This window comes from Mercenaria mercenaria, chromosome 1, assembly GCF_021730395.1.
Source record: "Mercenaria mercenaria strain notata chromosome 1, MADL_Memer_1, whole genome shotgun sequence".
NCBI lineage: Eukaryota > Metazoa > Mollusca > Bivalvia > Venerida > Veneridae > Mercenaria > Mercenaria mercenaria.
The window spans coordinates 91,670,665-91,689,305 of NC_069361.1; the positions used below are offsets into that span (position 1 = coordinate 91,670,665).

At 35.0% G+C, this 18,641-nt stretch overlaps 1 protein-coding gene across 2 annotated transcripts in view; it reads right to left on the bottom strand.

Moving 5' to 3' along the window:
• LOC123530491 (uncharacterized) overlaps nucleotides 1-18,641 on the bottom strand; it is a 62,421-nt gene that overhangs the window by 35,414 nt on the left and 8,366 nt on the right. For both annotated transcript variants that reach the window (XR_008366023.1, XM_045311269.2), the window contains exon 2: nucleotides 16,189-16,283. The gene's annotated coding sequence lies outside the window, so the exon portion shown is untranslated. The remainder of the gene's footprint in view (nucleotides 1-16,188; nucleotides 16,284-18,641) is intronic.

Below are 18,641 nucleotides of genomic sequence, written 5' to 3' on the forward strand. Positions count from 1 at the left end.
TGATCAATAGATATGTACACCCAGATGAGGGGTAACTAACCTCTATTATGAAGACCAGAATAATAAAAAAAGAAACAAATAAAATCTAATCAGACCTCAGCTATTAGCCAATAATCAATAACAAATTAAGTTATTCCCCAAAGTCTGTCCTGCACATTAATTATACAAAGCAGGCAAATAAATTACTTTGCAGACAAATTTGTGTTTTCCTACAAGGTCATTAATCAAGGACTAACTTTTGTTTGGTGAAAGCAAGTGCTAAGACAAAACAAGCAAGTTTGAAAAGAAATAATAGTCGTTCACAAGCTGGTTGCTTTTAGAAATTTAGTTCTTTTTCTTTTTTTGATCAATCAAACATGTAAACTACTATATAAGTTTCTTTAATGACACAGGACACACATATGACAGACAGGCAGTTGGACATTTTCAAATTTAGGCCCTATACTATGTCTACCACTTTGTCCTTAATATTGCTTATTATCTAAATTGAGCCAGAATAAGCTAGACATTTCCTATTTTACCATTTAGTCACCTAAATACTTTTCTGAAAGAGCAGACATGCATACTTAGGTACTATAGCAAATCTGTTTATCAAAATATCCTCTCTATAAAACATCTGTACATATAGTTCCTACAGTTACTGTGCTCTCCTCATCCAAGTAACAATTTATGTGCTTTGCCCTGCGTTTTAACATCTAATATCTTTATTAAATTTAACAATGAGCCCTCAATGTTTCTCCTGAATCCATAGTCTAACGAAGGTCTGAGAAAATGGCATCAATAAAGTCAGAATTGTTCCATGGAGTAATAACTTATGTTACTTCTACACTTGATAGAGAGAAACAAGCAATAAACAGAAGTGGAGCAATTTTATTGCAACAGCAAAGCTAATATTGGTCAACATATTGCAACCAATGGAATTTCTGTTGTAATGGTAACAAGAGCTGTCTGTTGACAGCGCATTCGACAAATCCAAGAATTAATATAAGTATGGTTTCTTAGTTATTTTTCAAAATTTAATGGTCTAGCTAAAAAGATGTGAGTAGAAAAGTTATTTCCTCTTGCCTACACATAGAGGCAGGGCCCACACTGGGCTGAAAAAAGTTGGAGCCACCTTTTTTCTCGGGAACGGTAGGGAGGGTGCTGGAGAGGTTTCCCTTCCTGCGGCGCGTTGAAAATTTTTGTTACTTCCCATAAGCAAATGGTGATATTCTAGCTATATAGGGGGACTTTTGACTGAAAGTGGGTATACCTCTAAAGCAAGTTTTGTATTTTAAAATGTTGTTGGATGCAACCTGTCTGAAATATTTTTCCATTACAGCTTCTTTTTGTTATGGGCCTACTATGTAAATGCATGGCCCGGGGCTGTGTTTTTGGTGCTTTGTGCTTCCGAGAAATCTACCCTGATACAGGATTACATTTCAAATCCATTCCTAACTTTTAAAGACATTCAAAAAAGTTGGCAAACACCTTTACTAATTACTTACTAAGATCACAGACACGGGTCCAGTGTATTTTTTTTTTTTATTAATATAAAAAAAAACAACCTTTTTTCACACAAATATGCTTTCTATGTTAGTCAAATGAAAAAAAAAAAAAGATGACAAAAATCCGGTCACAGTGTCGTGTATGATATTGTGACCAGATTTTTTGTCATCATTTTTTTTTTCATTTGACTAACATATAAAAAGTATATTTGTGTGAAAAAAAGGATTTTTATATTAAACAAAAAATACACTGGACCCGCGCCTGTGACTAAGATACTGTCTGACGGTGGCGACATCGTTAAAAAATTCATCAAACCATTCATTATTTTGCCGATTTATTTATTAATTATTTCATCATGGAAATTAAAGGCATCAATCATTTAATCTGCCGTAATGACAACAAAACAAAAAGATTATTTTAACCCGATAATCGGTTGCTGTTTATTACACATTGTTATATGTAAAGTAAATGCAAACTGGGTAGTACTATCCCGAAATAAGTTAATTTTATAAGGTAAAATTATCGGAACCAGTAAACTGTTTTTAACATAATTTCTCGGAGGTTACGATTTAGAACGTCTGAAACAAAATGGCGGTCCAAATTACGAACATTTTTTCATTTTCGCCACTCGCGATTTTTCTTCGCCACTTTCATCGCAGATTCGCCAAATGGCTCGAGTGGCGAACGACAGCGTGGGCCCTGAGAGGCCATGATGGAAAGCAAGTGTTCAAAGATTCAGAGCCATATATCAAACAGTCTGAACAAAATATGAATGGTACGCGAAACTTAAACTAATTTCTATGTCAAAAAAGGGCCATAACTAAGCCAAAGTCCTTGTCCTAGTTATGTAGTCTTGCCTACATCTTGAGACTATGATGGTAAACAAGTTGTCAAAGTTTCAAAGCCATACGTCAAACAATTTAGATAAAATATAGACTGGTACGAAAAACTTAACTGATTTCCAAGTTCAACAAGAGTGCCAGAATGTCACAATACGCCTGTCACAGCAAATTTCTTTACACTAGCACCTGTATTTGCAAATGGAATTTTAATTTTGTGGTTGTTTGGTAATTATTGAAATTCTTTTGTTTTCCTAAATCCAAAAAAAATCATAAAAACTCCTTACCAGGTAGAGATACCTTAAAATACACCTAAAATTTGAAAGTAACATCTATGCTGTGTATATGGTCTTGGTTTTTCCCTACGGTCAATTATAAAAAAGTTACAACATAAGTTATTTATAGTAACAACTAAGGGAAGTTAATCTTAAAAAAAAAACAAAAAAAACAAAACAAGAGGGCCATGAAGGCCCTGTATCGCTCACCTGACCTACTGGCCTAAAGATCAGCAAGATTAATATTCTGACCAAGTTTCATTAAGATATGGTCATAAATATGGCATGGCCTCTAAAGTGTTAAACAGCTTTTCCTTCGATTCGACCCAGTGACCTAGTTTTTGACCAGACATGACCCAGATTCGAACTTGACCTAAAGATTACCAAGGTTAACATTCTGACTAAGTTTTGTGAAGATACAGTCATAAATGTGGCCTCTAGAGTGTTAACAAGCTTTTCCTTTGATTTGACCTAGTGACCTAGTTCTTGACCCCACCTGACCCAGATTTGAACTTGACTTATAAATCATCAAGATTAACATTCTGACCAAGTTTCATTAAGATATGGTCATAAATGTGGCCTCTACAGTGTAAACTTGCTTTTCCTTTGATTTGACCTGGTGACCTAGTTTTTGATCCTACATGACCCAGATTCAAACTGGACCTTGACCGCCTCGATAGCCTAGTGGTAGAGCGTCCGCTTTGAGTGCGGGAGGTCGTGGGTTCGATCCCCGGCCGCGTCATACCAAAGACGTGAAAAATGGTACCAGTAGCTCCCTTGCTTGGCGCTCAGCATTAAAAGGGAAACTGGCCTCTTCTCTCATACCCTCGTGGCGATGGATACCATCAGGAATGAGGTGTCGAGAGTGATTAATATAAGTTGTAGAACTTCCGTCACAATCGACCTAAAATAAATTATGTATAAACTAAACTGGACCTTGAGATCTTCAAGATTAACATTCTGACCAAGTTTCATGAAGATACAGTCATAAATCTGGTCTCTACCGTGTTAACAAGCTTTTCCTTTGATTTGACCTGGTGACCTAGTTTCTGACCCTGGATGACCCAATATCGAACTCGTCCAAGACTTTATTGAGGGTAACATTCTGACCAAGTTTCATTAAGATTGGCCCAAGTTCTCTAGAGTGTTAACAAGCTTTTCCTTTGATTTGACCTGGTGACCTAGTTTTTGATCCCAGATGACCCAATATCGAACTCGTCCAAGATTTTATTGAGGGTAACATTCTGACCAAGTTTCATTAAGATTGGGCCAAAATTGTGACCTCTAGAATGTTAACAAGCTTTTCCTTTGATTTGACCTGGTGACCTAGTTTTTGACCCCAGATGACCCAATATCGAACTCGTCCAAGATTTTATTGAGGGTAACATTCTGACCAAGTTTCATTAAGTTTGGGCCAAAATTGTGACCTCTAGAGTGTTAACAGTCAAATTGTTGACAACGGACGACGACGGACACAGGGCGATCACTAAAGTTCACCTTTGAGCACTTCGTGCTCAGGTGAGCTAAAAATTGTAAGTCCACAAAAAATTCCTTACCAGGTAGAGATAGGTCAAAATAAACCTCAAAATTGGATGTAACATGCATGTTATACTACAGTAAAGTGGTCTTGATTTTTCCTAAGGCTAGTAATGAAAAAGTTACAATATAAGCTATTTATAGTAACAACAAAGGGAAATAATTCTAAAGAAGGGACCTGCACATGACACTTCGTCTCTTGATGGTGTACAATTGTGCCAAGTTACATCAAAATTCCTCCATGCATGAAGAAGAAATGCTTCGGACAAAGTCATTCTTGTATCTGACCTTTGGCCTCTAAGTTTGACCTTGACCTTAGACCTAGGGACCTGGTTCTTGCACATGACACTCTGTCTCGTGGTAGTGAACATTTGTGCCAAGTTATATCAAAATCTCTCCATGCATGAAGAAGAAATGCTCTGGACAAAGTTTTCATTCTTGTACCATTTGACCTCTAAGTGTGACCTTGACCTTAGACCTAGGGACCTGTTCTTGCGCAAGACACTCAGTCTCATGATGGTAAACAATTTTGCCAAGTTTCATCAAAATCCCTCCATGCACGAAGAAGATATGCTCTGGACAGTCATTCTTGAATTTGACCTTTGACCTCTAAGTGTGACCTTGACCTTACACCTAGGGACCTGGTTCTTGCCAAGTCCAAAATGGGCCATAATTCAGCCAAAATTCTTGACAGAGTTATGTTCTCTTGCCAACAGAATCTGATAGAGACTGTTATAGTAAACAAATGATCAAAGATTCAAAGCAACAGGTCAAATAGTTATGGCAAAACACTGACTTGTACAAAAACTGAACCAATAAGCAAGTCCAAAAAGGGCCATAGTTCAGCCAAAATACTTGACACAGTTATGTACGCTTGCCTACAGATAGAGACTGTTATATTAAACAAGTGATAAAAGTTTCAAAGCCATATGTCAGTTTACACAAAATATGAACTGGAAGGAAAAACTTAACCAAGATTTGTAAGTTAAAAGGGCCATAATTCACAGAGTTATGTACTCTGGCCTAAAACAGGACATGGTGATGGTACACAAGTGCTGAAAGTTTCAAAGCTATATGACTACAAAATGTGGGCTGGTACGAAAAACTTAACCTGTGATGCTGATGCCGATGCCTTGGTGAGTAGGATAGTTCTCCTTATTCTTCGAATAGTCGAGCTAAAAATTGTTGAATATCAAAACAAAATACAATGGTCTTGCAACCTGTTTACTTTCGAAAAAAAGGAAGTTTCATCATGAAAATGCTGAGTTAAATGCTTATAGGTGTTTAGTAAAGTTCTTGCAGGGATTTTTTTTTTGCTTTGTTGAGATTTCCAACTTTTCTCAGAAGTGTTTCTGTTATATAAAAGCAGTCAGTAATGTAAAAATGTTTCTATATTTCAAAGCAATACAAACTTTTTTTGTCTCAGTGAAACAAATATGAACTAGAGATTGTTTTCCATGAAAAACTTTGTCTCCCATCACTGTCACAAAATACGCCTGTCTAAATATTCAGTTACGTATCATAAAGGTAATAATGTTGATGCTGTATGCCTTGTTAACCCCAAAAAAGAGTAACAAGGAATCAAGGTATTTGTGAGGTTCCATGTGGGATGAAATTGACTATTGGATCAAAACTGTTTGAATGGACAAGGCTAATTTCACAGATTTTGAGTAATTGAAGGGCCATAATTCAAGAGTGCCTAAGGCGATTTTGGTGGTTATCGAAACTGGTCGAGATATTATGCCCAAAAACATTGCCACCAAGTTTGGTGAAGATCAGATGAAAACTTTTCGACTTAGAGAGCGACAAGGCTAAATTCGCAGTTTTTTGAGTAATTCAAGGGCCATAATCCAAGAGTGCCTGGGGCGATTTGGGTGGTTATTGAACTTGGCCGACATATTATGCCCACAAACATTGTCAGCAAGTTTGGTGAAGATCGGATGAAAACTGTTTGACTTAGAAAGCGGACATGCTTTTGGATGCCAACCGCCGCCCACCCATCCGCACGCCCGCCACAGGTGTTCACATAATATGCCCCGCTCTTTCAGAGACGGGCATATAAAAATAATCACCTTCTCTAAATAATTACTTTTAGTTTTAGACAAAATGTCACAATATCCTATGGAATCTATCAAACTTGAAATGATTCTCTTGAGGCAAACTTTAATGTAACACTGGCTTAAGGAAAGTAACCAAAACTGTTTGGTTCAACTTAAAATTTTGAGCGTCTTTCTTTATTAAGTTGAAAATTTTAATCTAATCTTCAAAAATCTGCACCAATCAATCATCCTGTCTAATTTTTCTCGGAAAGTTTGTAAGTAAAACATTCTATCTTAACAATCCGTCAAGCCTACATCTAACTGCACATTATCACTTTTCCAGACTGATGTATTTATTCTCAAAGCCCATTGAGGAGCATTATAAGGAGACATTCAGAATTTCAATGAATTTCAGGAGTTTTGGTGAAATAATATCACAATCCCTTGATAGATGGTTGAGTTATAGATGAGACAGGGGGAAAAAACCCCTATTGACCTTTTACTTCCAAGTGTGACCTTGACTTTATAGCTAAAGTCTTGATGTCGTCGCATTACAGAGAACATTTATGCCAAGTAATATCAAAACCCCTTGTTATGGAACGAACACAAAAGAGCTGACAGATAAGACAGAATAACTGATGGACAGAAAAGCACAATCCTGTAGTCCTGAAACTGGTATTCAACCTGTAGGGGTCTAAATAAGGTAAAGCTAATATGCTGATACACTAATCCACAGATCAGTTTACAAACTGAACTTTCTTTCATTAAAATCAAACAATAATTTCAGCATTTGTGCAGAATAGGATAGTGGTTATATCCTTGTCTGACTAGTTTTCAGGTTTTGTTGAGTAATTTAGATTTGTTTATAACCCATTCCATTAATCTTTGAAAGCACTCTACAGAAAGTAAAGAACCACAAGTCAGTATCTACATTACCAGTTAAAAGACAGTCAATTGCTGCAGGTCATGGAAAAATCCACAATTTGCATACACAATGATGATTGCAAGCTATGAAATGTAAGATTTCCAGGAGAATAAACGAGAAATCAATAAGTTACACTAACTTGTCTTAAATAATAATTGGTAAAATATCAAGTACTTGTTACACCATTTGCTGAAATATTCAGAATCTCAGAGCCACATTTTACAAGGGACATTTCATCTGATGAAATTATTTTGCTGAAGGAAAGGTATATCTGAGAACAGTATCGTCTACAGACTTTTATTGATGAAATTGTCATAATCAATACTGGAACAAAGATACGTCTTGTAAACAAGGAATACATAATACAGAATAGAGCATACAATAGCCAGTATCTATTGGTAGACTGGACAAAATCGTAACATCATCAATAAAAATTAAGTTTTCAAACATTTTTTTCTTTTTTATTGTTATTTAGAGACCTGACTAAAACTATCATATGCAAAATGAACAATGATCACTAGCTGAACAATAACAAAACTTAACATTGAATAACAGGAAGAACTAGTATTATAAAAATAAAGATGAACAACAGAATATATGACATTTTCCAACAAGTACACAAAATAGTCTGAGTAATGACCAATATTCCAAAAACAATTTGCACGCCAATATACTATATGCTATACGCAAATGTTCTATATGCTATAACTGTGACCTCCTGCACGTCATTATCACTCTGTATGTGGAAAAAAAGTGTTAATGTCCGTCTCTCTTAAGACTTTCAACTTCATTAACTGCTAAACTCATCTTACTCATCCTAAAAACCATTAAGTGACAAAAATAGAAGCAAGTCATAAAATTACTATTCTAAACCTATCCGTTTACAAGATTGGTGAGGATCAAACTAAACTTAGCTGCTGCAATCACTTCCATAACCCTGCACATGACCCTTGACTATAGACCAATGCAAACCTGACTTTCGTTTTCAAGTTTAGCCTGTTTACTTTCATTTTCTTTACTTCCAGGAAAAGCCGAAGGTTGTCTGACGTCACTTTCTGTGTCGTTAAAAACATGCGTATGCCATGCGAGATTGTACAAAAATGTGCCCGTTGTCCTAAGGATATGACCTTAATTAACAACTGGCCTGCTGAGACCTCAGTAACAACAAGAGTTGTCCGTAAGACAGCGCGCTTCACTATTCGGCAATTTGACAGTAAAATGAAATTATGTCTCAATAAGAGACCTCTACCTTAAAATTTAAGTATGAAAGGGGCATAATTTGGCCAAAAATACAAATCAGAGTTATGGGGATTGTTACCACACATGCAGATGATGCGGATAAAGCTACATTTTAAGTTTCAAGTCATTATCTTATATTGTACTAAAGTTATATCCATACATGTGATCTCCCGCGCGGGAGGGTCAAAATCCCGATTTTTTCACCTTGCCTCCCGTCTCCCGACAAAAACCATGTTTCTCCCGCTTTTCAAAAAAAAAAAAAAAAAAAAAAAGTATTATGACTGGGTTGATAAATACCGAGGAGTGCCAAACATGTTTGCACAGTAAATCAAAGTGTCACCGAGTGTTGTGTATTATACATGTTTGACACACATGTAGCTGGAGGAAAGAGTTGTTTTTCACAGGTGAATTATTAATTGTTTGTTTTGATAAGGGATTAGACAAGCAGGGCATTTTCCACCTGTCTCACGGGGCCGAATATCTGCCCGTTTTCATTGCCAATTAAGCTCCATCTTTTACCAATTTGAAGCAAAAAACTCCCAGTCATAAGAATTAATTCCCAACTGAAATGAATTTTGATTATTCAAAGAAAAATTCTGCTCGGTAGATCTAATAAAATCACATAAATAATTGTTGGAAAAACCAACCCATTACTATTTTTAGAACAGGAGTGTTATTTCCCCTTATGGAGTTACGCCATTTTCTTCCAATGTTTACCAAATTAATTTGCTATTTCATTGAAAATTGGATGAAAACACACACTCATTTATTTGATAACATCAATCTACATTATTTTGGTATTAAGGGTAAATACATGTTGATGCATTTCTGTCTTCTATTTTTCATGTCAAAATCATCAGTATTTTTATACGAAAGTGGGTGGGGTAAGGAATTTACATAATTTATGAGTTGTGTTCAGACCAATTTAGAGCTTCGTTTTTTTTTTTTAAGTCCTCGAGTAGAATACATGTTCACCTTCATTTCAGACCTAAATTGAGACTTTGTTTCTACAAATAATCTGTTAAGAAAGTTTAAAGTTAGAACAAGAGGGAGCTTCTGTAAGATACTTAGATAGCATGCTCGACTTCTCTCAGTGATTGACTCTGAATTAAAGCTTTGCAGTAAAAGGGGCAATTAAAGCTTTGCCAGTAAAAGGGGCATAATAGTAAATAGCTTTGAATGTAACAGAGATATTAGACATTATATAAAACTTTAACAAACAAAAAATGAAGTTAAAAAGTGGCATAACTCTGTCAAAATTCAAATCAAGAGTTATGAGGATTGTTTCTTCTGGTGTAGACTTATATACATTATTTTGTGGCCAAAAATGTTGGATTTTGTCTCTACGTTATGTGTCCGCGCGCTTAATTTATGTCGATAAAAAACCTCCAGTTTTGAGACCCCAACTCCAGCTGAAAAATGGCAAACCTCCAGTTTTGGGATTCTGAACTTATCACATGTATGGTTATATCCAGAAAGCAAAGACTGCCAAAACACTTTAAGTATGAAAGGAACGTTGAGCAGAGCTAAACAAAATGTCTTCCCATGTAAAGCAAAAAAAAAATTAAAACTAACTTTCATCTATATGGGCAAATATCATTAATACAATTATGAACAATATTTTTCCAAATCAGCAAATACTTGTTACATATGTACCATAGACACTCATGTATAATGCGCATTTTTTAGACCCCAGGACCACCCCCGAATCGTGTGTACCCATTATACACAGGTATATACAATTTTCCAGCTTCAAAACAAGTTTGTTTACGATTTTCGCCATTTTGGTAAAGGGAAACTACTTTCAGCACTAACTGTGTAGGCTAAAAATTACGATTGCCATTACGTTCCGTATTATCTTTATACGACACAGGACCACTGCTGGTATAAGGTATTAGATAATAGTAATTTATTTTTCCTTAAACAAAATTAATTTTATATTAATTCAATTGTATTTTGAAGAAAGAAATATCAAAAATTGTAAGTATTATAATACTAATAAAAGATTGACTATAATCTTTAACCGAGATCAAACTGTGAACAACAAAACTGACACAAGGCATGACACTAATAACAGTTACTGATAATTAATGATCATTTGATCTATGAAGTTTTAGAGATGGTAACAAAGGATGATCACACCTTTTGATATCAGTTTGAATTGAGAAGTTGATGTAATTTTTAAAGATGCCATTCCAAGATATTGAAAACAACTGCTTTCTACGTCTTCTGCTTCTATTGGATACTCGTCTGCAAATCCACTGAGTAGACATCATCGACGAGGTGCGGGTGTAGGAATTGTGCTCCATTTAAAACGCGACCTTACTTGACTCCAGTACACGGCGTCAGGCGTTCCAAGATAAAACTCTTTAAAAAAGTGAACTTTATACTATACAGGTGATATCTATTTACATTGTGACATGGGTGTCGACAGCTGTCTTGAAATTGTTCAGGCTGTCCACTGTTGTGATGTTAACTGGTAGATTGTTCCACTGGACCGCAGTTCATGGGAAGATGTTTATAAACTTCAAGTCTGCAGTGTCATAAATTTTACACAGTCTGTGTATCTTGTCGACAGACGTGGATGGTATTCAGCTGGAACTGCAACTAGGTTGTTAATAACTTTGTACATGAGGATTACGTCAGCACATTGTCGATGTTGTTCAAGTGTTGGCCATTTCAGATGTTGCAGGAGAGACGTTACACTTCCCGGGTTATTATAGTTAAAAGGCCGGTTCATTACAAAACATGCTGCATTCCTTTGTATTTGTTCAATCTGTTTTATGTTTGTTATTTGTTGGGGGTTCCATATTGTTGATGAGTATTCAAGTTTTGGTCTAACTAGTGGCAGATATGCTCTTTCTTTTAATTTGATAGGACAGTGTTTTAGGTTTCTTTTTATAAATCAAAGTGTTCTTGAAGCTGTTGATGTTTTTGAATCAATGTGATGGTTGTATTTCAAACTGTCTTATATTTTGATGCCAAGATATGGATGGTTTTTAACAACTTCTAGTATTTGATCTTTCATCTTGTACGGATATAAAGATTTATTTCTTTTATGTATATTCATAAAAAATATTTAAATTTAAGCAATAACGATATCCTGTTGGTTTTATTCTTAAGAAAACAAAAAATTGATAGTACAGCGAGACAGATTCCACTCTCCGCCGCGGGGTAATTTATTTATGGTGTTGTTGTAAATCCTACTTTCGTTTTCAATCTACCTCAAAATTGACCAAAAATATTTTTTCCCCAGGATTTTGGGCGCAAATCGGGAGTGGGCATTATACATGGATATTCTATGGTATTTAGATAAATACAAATGAAATTTTAGCAAAAAAACAAATCATGCAACTCCTAATCAATGGTTTTCACATAAAACAGTATTTGCAGAGAACAATCCTAGCCTAAAGAAATAATAAAATTTGATTAGTATCCATCAATGCCAGCCCAGTTTCATACATAAAGTCAATAAAACCTGATCAGAAGAAAAGCCACAGAAATCACTGACATTGCTCCGCTATTTGATAGATAACATTCCACAGAAATCTACCGATGTAATAAGTCTTCGCTTTTTTAAAGAAAAAAATACCCTATTCATCCTTGTTAAAGACCTTCACTTTATATATATAAAGGACACAAAGTCAGTCCAAGGAAGCAAAGACCTGTATGGTTTTACTGTTATATTATAATGTAACACCAAAGCCATAGAGGTCTTTGTTTCCTTGGTGTATTCACCACTCCATCTTGAAGAAAGAGACGATGGACTGCAAAGACCTGTGTTTTGCTGACCTGTACCATATTGCAAGGACTGTCTGTCATACCTGCCAAAATCATATTGATTTCACCAAGACCTTGATTAAGATTCTCTATTGAAATAAATAGCTCCAAAGTGGCTTTAATTCTAGTTTACAGCTAGGATGAACCAGACAAATTCAACATATTTTTACTTTTTTAATCTTTGAAAGGCAGGCATTTATAGTATTTAAGATTTAACTCGGGAAAACAAAAATGGTGACAACTTCATCTCATAGCTTTATTTCACATACTTTACAATAAATATGCATATATAGGTCAATTTTCACATTTACATGCACACTCTGCTCTTCCATGAGCTATAACATCTAGATAAATGTAGAATAATCATCACCTCAGTGCAGAAAGTTGGTAACTGCATTGACATATTGAAGCATTTATCTTGTTTTTGCGCTGTGGTGAAGATATGTCAGTATACCATTTGTGAGTTTCAATAAATCTCTATCATGGGAGAGAGAGGAAGCTGCTGATATCCATTTTAGAGTGAGAGCAATTCAACAGAATATTGTATGGATGTTAGATTGTAATACCATTGCTTCATGCAAATCCGTCATCCATCATAAAGCATTTAGATGCTGATACTTTCACAGCCAGGAATCAAGCAGTCTGGTTGGTTTGACAGACAATCTATGATTACTTCCATCAAAAATGTATGGTTGCATCCAAGGCAATTTTTCTAGAGATGAACTACTTAAAATCTGTATCTCTCTTTACCTACCCTCATATTTCATAATTGTGCAACAATAACAAGAGGGCCCTGAAGGCCCTGCATTAATGCTCACCTGACCCTAGTTTATACCCCAGATAACCTAGTCTCTAAATATGGGAGTTTATTTTACATGTTCATGACAGATATGTAGTTCTTCTTCTCTTCATTTCCATTCATTGTCATTTTTCACAGTGTAAAGTCATATTAAATTCCTTCATTTGATTTAAAGGTATTACTCTAAATATTTAAAATTTTAAAAAAAGTACAAAAGGAGACAACTGGACAAAGTTGATCCTATACAGCCTTGCACAAACAAAGTCTGGTGGTGGTATGATAAGAGCTCCTTCACAATACAGCAAAACAGGTGCAAACTTAAGCAAGACATTTCATATTAAAATAAAACTGGTATTTAAACATTACCTGTAACTCTCAATAATATCCGTATGAAAGCCAAATAAGTACTTAATTTGTATTCATAAAAAAATCCATAGAACTTTTCCATGGAACATTTACGACATATCTTTTGATTTTCCAACTATAACAGTACTGCAGCCATTGTAACTGATATATTGAACATCTATATGAAGTGACTGGGATCGAAAACATGGGAACTACGCAAGACAAGCATGGATCAATACCATCGTTCTTCAGTCTACGCAATACTCTTTATAGCAAGGCATGCATTCTGCATTCCATGTTGGTAAATGCATCTTTCACATATCACAGGATTATCATTCATCGTAACAAAGCCAGGCGCTTTAAATTCATGTCTCCCTCGGGAAATCAGATAGAACACTTTAAAATTTCTTACAAACACAAGGCAGTATCTATCATCTACAGAAGATGGAACTATTGATATTTATTGTGCAACAGAGATTCCACATAAAAACCTGTCTGCCATTATGCAAATTTTTAAAAAAATTAAAGAGACAATCAATGGTGACATTACTTGTTCTGCCACAGTGTTACAGAACATGTTTATATTCAAAGAGTATGCTGAGCTATTGCACTATTTGCTATTTTTTTTATCATTTTAAGAAGATGGATTTCTAATCAATACTTCTCAGTACTTCAAATTATATATAAAATCACATCTAGGATGTTGATAACTCAGAGAGATTATTTTTGATGATCTATGGTAAAAGATTTGTCTCAGCATTTATTTATTTTTATTAAAATTATTATAACAATAAAGTTAATGAAATGAACATAATTATATAAATATTCAGTGTCAGGACAAATATCTGTTACTTGCCATCACGGAACATGAAGGTAGGTTCTCATTTCACACAACTGATAAGTCTGTCCAAAATAAATCATTTTTATAACTATATAATTATCAGTTATTTTGCCCCAAAAAGCTGACTGTCATTTAGCAAACTAAACCGCATGCTTCTTGCTATTTTTTCCGAAAAACAGGACATATGCGATTGCATGTGCATCTGTACGTCCATCTGTCACACTTAATAACCATTCAAGGTATCAGCTTTAAACTTAACATACAATGTCATAAAATGACCTCAAAGGTCAAATTTGTCAGTCTTATTTTGCGTGCAGACCATACCTTAGTAACAGTTCAAGGTATTGACTTCAAATCTGGCAGATAATTAGGTGGGCAGATTATTAGGTGGAAATGAGATTTTGTGTAGAGCACATAAATAGGGTTAGTAAGTCAAAGGTCAAGGTAAAAAATGGACCTCAAATGTCAAATATATATGTATTATTTGTGTCCAGAGCATTATCTTAATAACTATTCAAGGTACTACCTTAAAACTTGACATAATTGAAGGTGGCAGTGAGAAAATGTGCACAGACCAAGAACCTAGTTGTTAGGTCACAGGTCAAGGTTGGAAATTGAGCCAAATGTCAAATCTGTCCCTAATTTTCACGTCCAGAGCATAACTTAAAAACCATTCGCTGTGCTGACTTCAAAGTTGGTTTATAGGTAGATGGCTGTGGGACAATGTGAAGAAAGAATGTACTGGTGCCAATGGGCCAAAGGCTTAAGTCACAAAGTTAACATATCTCAAGAGTCAAATCTGTCATTCATATTTTGTGTCTAGGGCACAACTATTCCAGAAACTTGGAATATAGGTTGATGGTGATGAGAACATTGGCTTGCATCTCAGCGTATTGTAGATTCAACAATTACAGTATATGCAAGTGAAATGACAGTACTTTAGAATGTAAAAGACTAAAAATTGACAGGCAAACTGCAGGAATATCTGTAACTATATCTTGTTCAGCTAAAACAAAATAAATCTGCATCATCCATCCACAAAATTAATACAAATGAGGGAATAAATTTAGCAGTAAAGCATTTTGTACAGTGCATATTTCAATTTCTATTACTTCCAGCAGAAAATGCTTGGTCATGATGATAATTAAAAAAACAAAAAAACTTGAGTTATCAATAAAGGAGATTTATACCCCAAAACATTACTTTGATATTTTGTGATCATGAACTTTGACCTCCGAGTGTCACCTTAACCTTGGACATAGCAATCTGGGTCATGAGGTCTGCCTGCCGATTTGATGAAGTAACTGACTGTTGCAAGTTTTATGAAAATCTTCCATGTCGTTTAGATATGGAGTACAAAGTTAAGCCATAGAATTAGAGCTTTGACCTCCAAGCGCAACCTTGACCACAGACCTATCAACCTGGGTTGTGCTCTCTGTATGCCGTCTTGATGAGGTAAAGAAATGATGCTAGTTTCATGAAATATGACAACATGGACCAGACACAAAGTTAACCTACTTGACCTTTCACCTCAAAGTGTGACCTCAACCTTAGACCTAGAGACCTGGGCTATGCTCTCTGCACATCTCTTAAAGAGGTTTTTTAACTCATGCAGGTTCTATAAAACTCTTCCGAGCGGTTAAGAAGATATGAAGCGAACATGATGGACAGACAGACGGACGGACAGACAAATGGACTGACAATCATGATCCCAATACAGCCACATTTACTTTGCATCTGGGGGTACAATGAAACAAAACAGTCAGCAGAATAACGAATGGACTGTTTCCTGGAGTAACAAACATTTAATATCTGTTCTCTACAATGACAAATTTCTACGACAAACTGTCTGGAAAAATATTAATCACAGATGAATAATAATTCCAGTATTTCTTCCCTTTACCAACTGGTCAATATGATGTATGACCATCTAAAGTGGAATATCTTAGTTGGGCAAGTAACCTAACTGCAATGCCCGTAATGAAGCTAAAACACAATCATAGTCTTTAGAAACACCTCAACAACATAGTCCTGCTTTTTTCTGTTTAAGATTGTACATACTGAAATAGAGATTGACATTACCTTAGTGGAGGACTACCAAACAAAGCTTTGTTTCTTCTCAGCACACTTCTTGTCTGTATACAGTAGTGTTTCTCACGCTGATTCTACAGGCAAACCTGAAAAAGAATAAACTATGTCTGAATGATATCCAAGATATTCCTAGAAAAACTCTTCTCCTTTTTGTATTTGAACAGGTTACATGCATCACATTTTGACACAGAAGATGCACTAAATCGCAAGATGTTTGAATTGAAGGAACATACTTATGTATTGTTCATGTAAATTTTCTATCAAGAATTTTGAAGAGACACAATGTAAATAATTTGCAATTATCCCAACTATTAAGCAGGTGTACTTCAAATATTTAAGTATCTTGAACAGAACAACTACATGTCATGGATCTATTAAAATATGCTTATGCATTTTGAAACAAACTTTGATATACCCACAAGAACTTATATAATCCAGTATGCAAACAAAACATTCTAAAATATTTTCTTTGTAAATTTCATTTCCCAATTTCATTATAGATATTTCTCACCCGTGTAAGATATATAAGGACTTAGTGGAAAAACAACATAAATATTATCTTATACTGATAAAGTCTAACAAATCACCTCTAAAGATCCATTACTCATAATAATGTGTCAGAATATTATGAATATGGAATACTATCTATATTAGGGAATGTTGGGAGTCTTTGATGCCAGTGATAATAACAACATAACTTTTAAACTGAAATGAATCATCCAGACAAAATGATTTAGTAAATCTAAAGTTATTTTCTTTATTGATTTCATATTTTTTTTCATATTCCAGATTGATTTCATAAATGTATTAAATGGAATTCATATATATCCATAATGTATCAAAATCACTATCAGTATGTCCAGTTTATGATTTCATCATGACTACAACAAAAACAATTTCAGAGACATGAAAATCAATTCAGAACAGATATTCATTCTGTTCTCGCATTCATTTCACATGTCATTTAATTAATAATGCAGGAAAACACTGATCAGAAAAAATGGTATGTGGATAACAATATACTTGTGTTTTCTAAGGTTTTGCATTCTCGACACACAGGTAAATATATAACGAGAAGGTCTGAGACCAGATAAATTGCTCAATACAGCCCGGATGGTTTAAGCCATTGATTACACTGTTGAATGTTTTGCCGCTATGATACATTTCCTATGCTATGATACATTTCCTACGTGTTGCATGGATACATTATATTAATATATACTAGATGGTGAATAAACCACTGTATATTATGTTCATAATTCTCTTACTTTTGTACACTACCATTTATTTTGTTTTGCTTATTTCATACTTATTTCAATGCTGTGAAGTTGGACTTTTACTAACAGTTAGTTCTCAGTATAGACCTTAATATGCAGGGGCAGCACTTTTCTTCAGCCCTAGACACTAACAGTAGTAACAGTATGCTGGATTTAACTTACGAGGTAGCAGATTGAATCAATGAGTGCACCGGTTTTCAACTTGAAAGATTACAATCCAAACAGTTTCTGTAAATATTGTCTTGCATCATAATCAATGGACCTCCATCCTGCTCTGCTACCTTCCTGCAATCGTTCTGGCATACATATATGGAGCCCCTAAATTTATGCTGTTTTTTCTACTTTCAACAAAACTTTTTTCCAGGCACAAAATATGTATGACACAGGGGCGGTGAAATCTGATTTCGACTTGCTTGTCCGTTTTTGTCAATTGCTGTATTGTACTTGACTGTATGAAAGTTATTTAGTAAATTCTGGTCAAATTTCACTTGTCCGTACAAGCTTTGGGACAACCTGGGCAATACGGACAATTGAATTTGCCACCCCTGCTGACAGAACCAACATCTGAAAACTGGAATATTTTTTCCATTGGAAACTGTTATTAGGATGCACTATGGTAAAATCTAACCTTGTACAGAGGCAGTATTTCCAATACATCCGGGTATCAGCTGGACATTACATAAATGACCAGTTTATGTCTATTGTTGACCATACCAAAGTTTCATTAAACATGCTTCTATTTCCATTAACTTTCATAAAACATGAAACGTGAAAATACCTAAAAAACAAGTTGTTTACCAGAGATTCCAGTTTTAGCTAGTATATTGATTTCCAATACCCAATATGATGGGAGTATGAACCAACAAGGTCCAGGTGACTCAACTTTACTTTATGCCACTTTGGGATAATTATGACTCAGGTAAATCACATAACTCTATCCATTTAGTACAATAAAGTCAGTTTCTCATCACTTAAACAAGAAAATAATCTGCTAAAGATATTCCAAGTGTAGGAAAAATGTTAATGGACAAGCACTTTCAATCATGAATTTCTACAGCCCTGCAACAATCATCCTGGGTAAGTGATTCAACCTATGGATAAAGATCTGTGTGTGAAAGATTTGACAACAACTTAAATATAGAAAAATGGTCAAATAGCATCGAAACT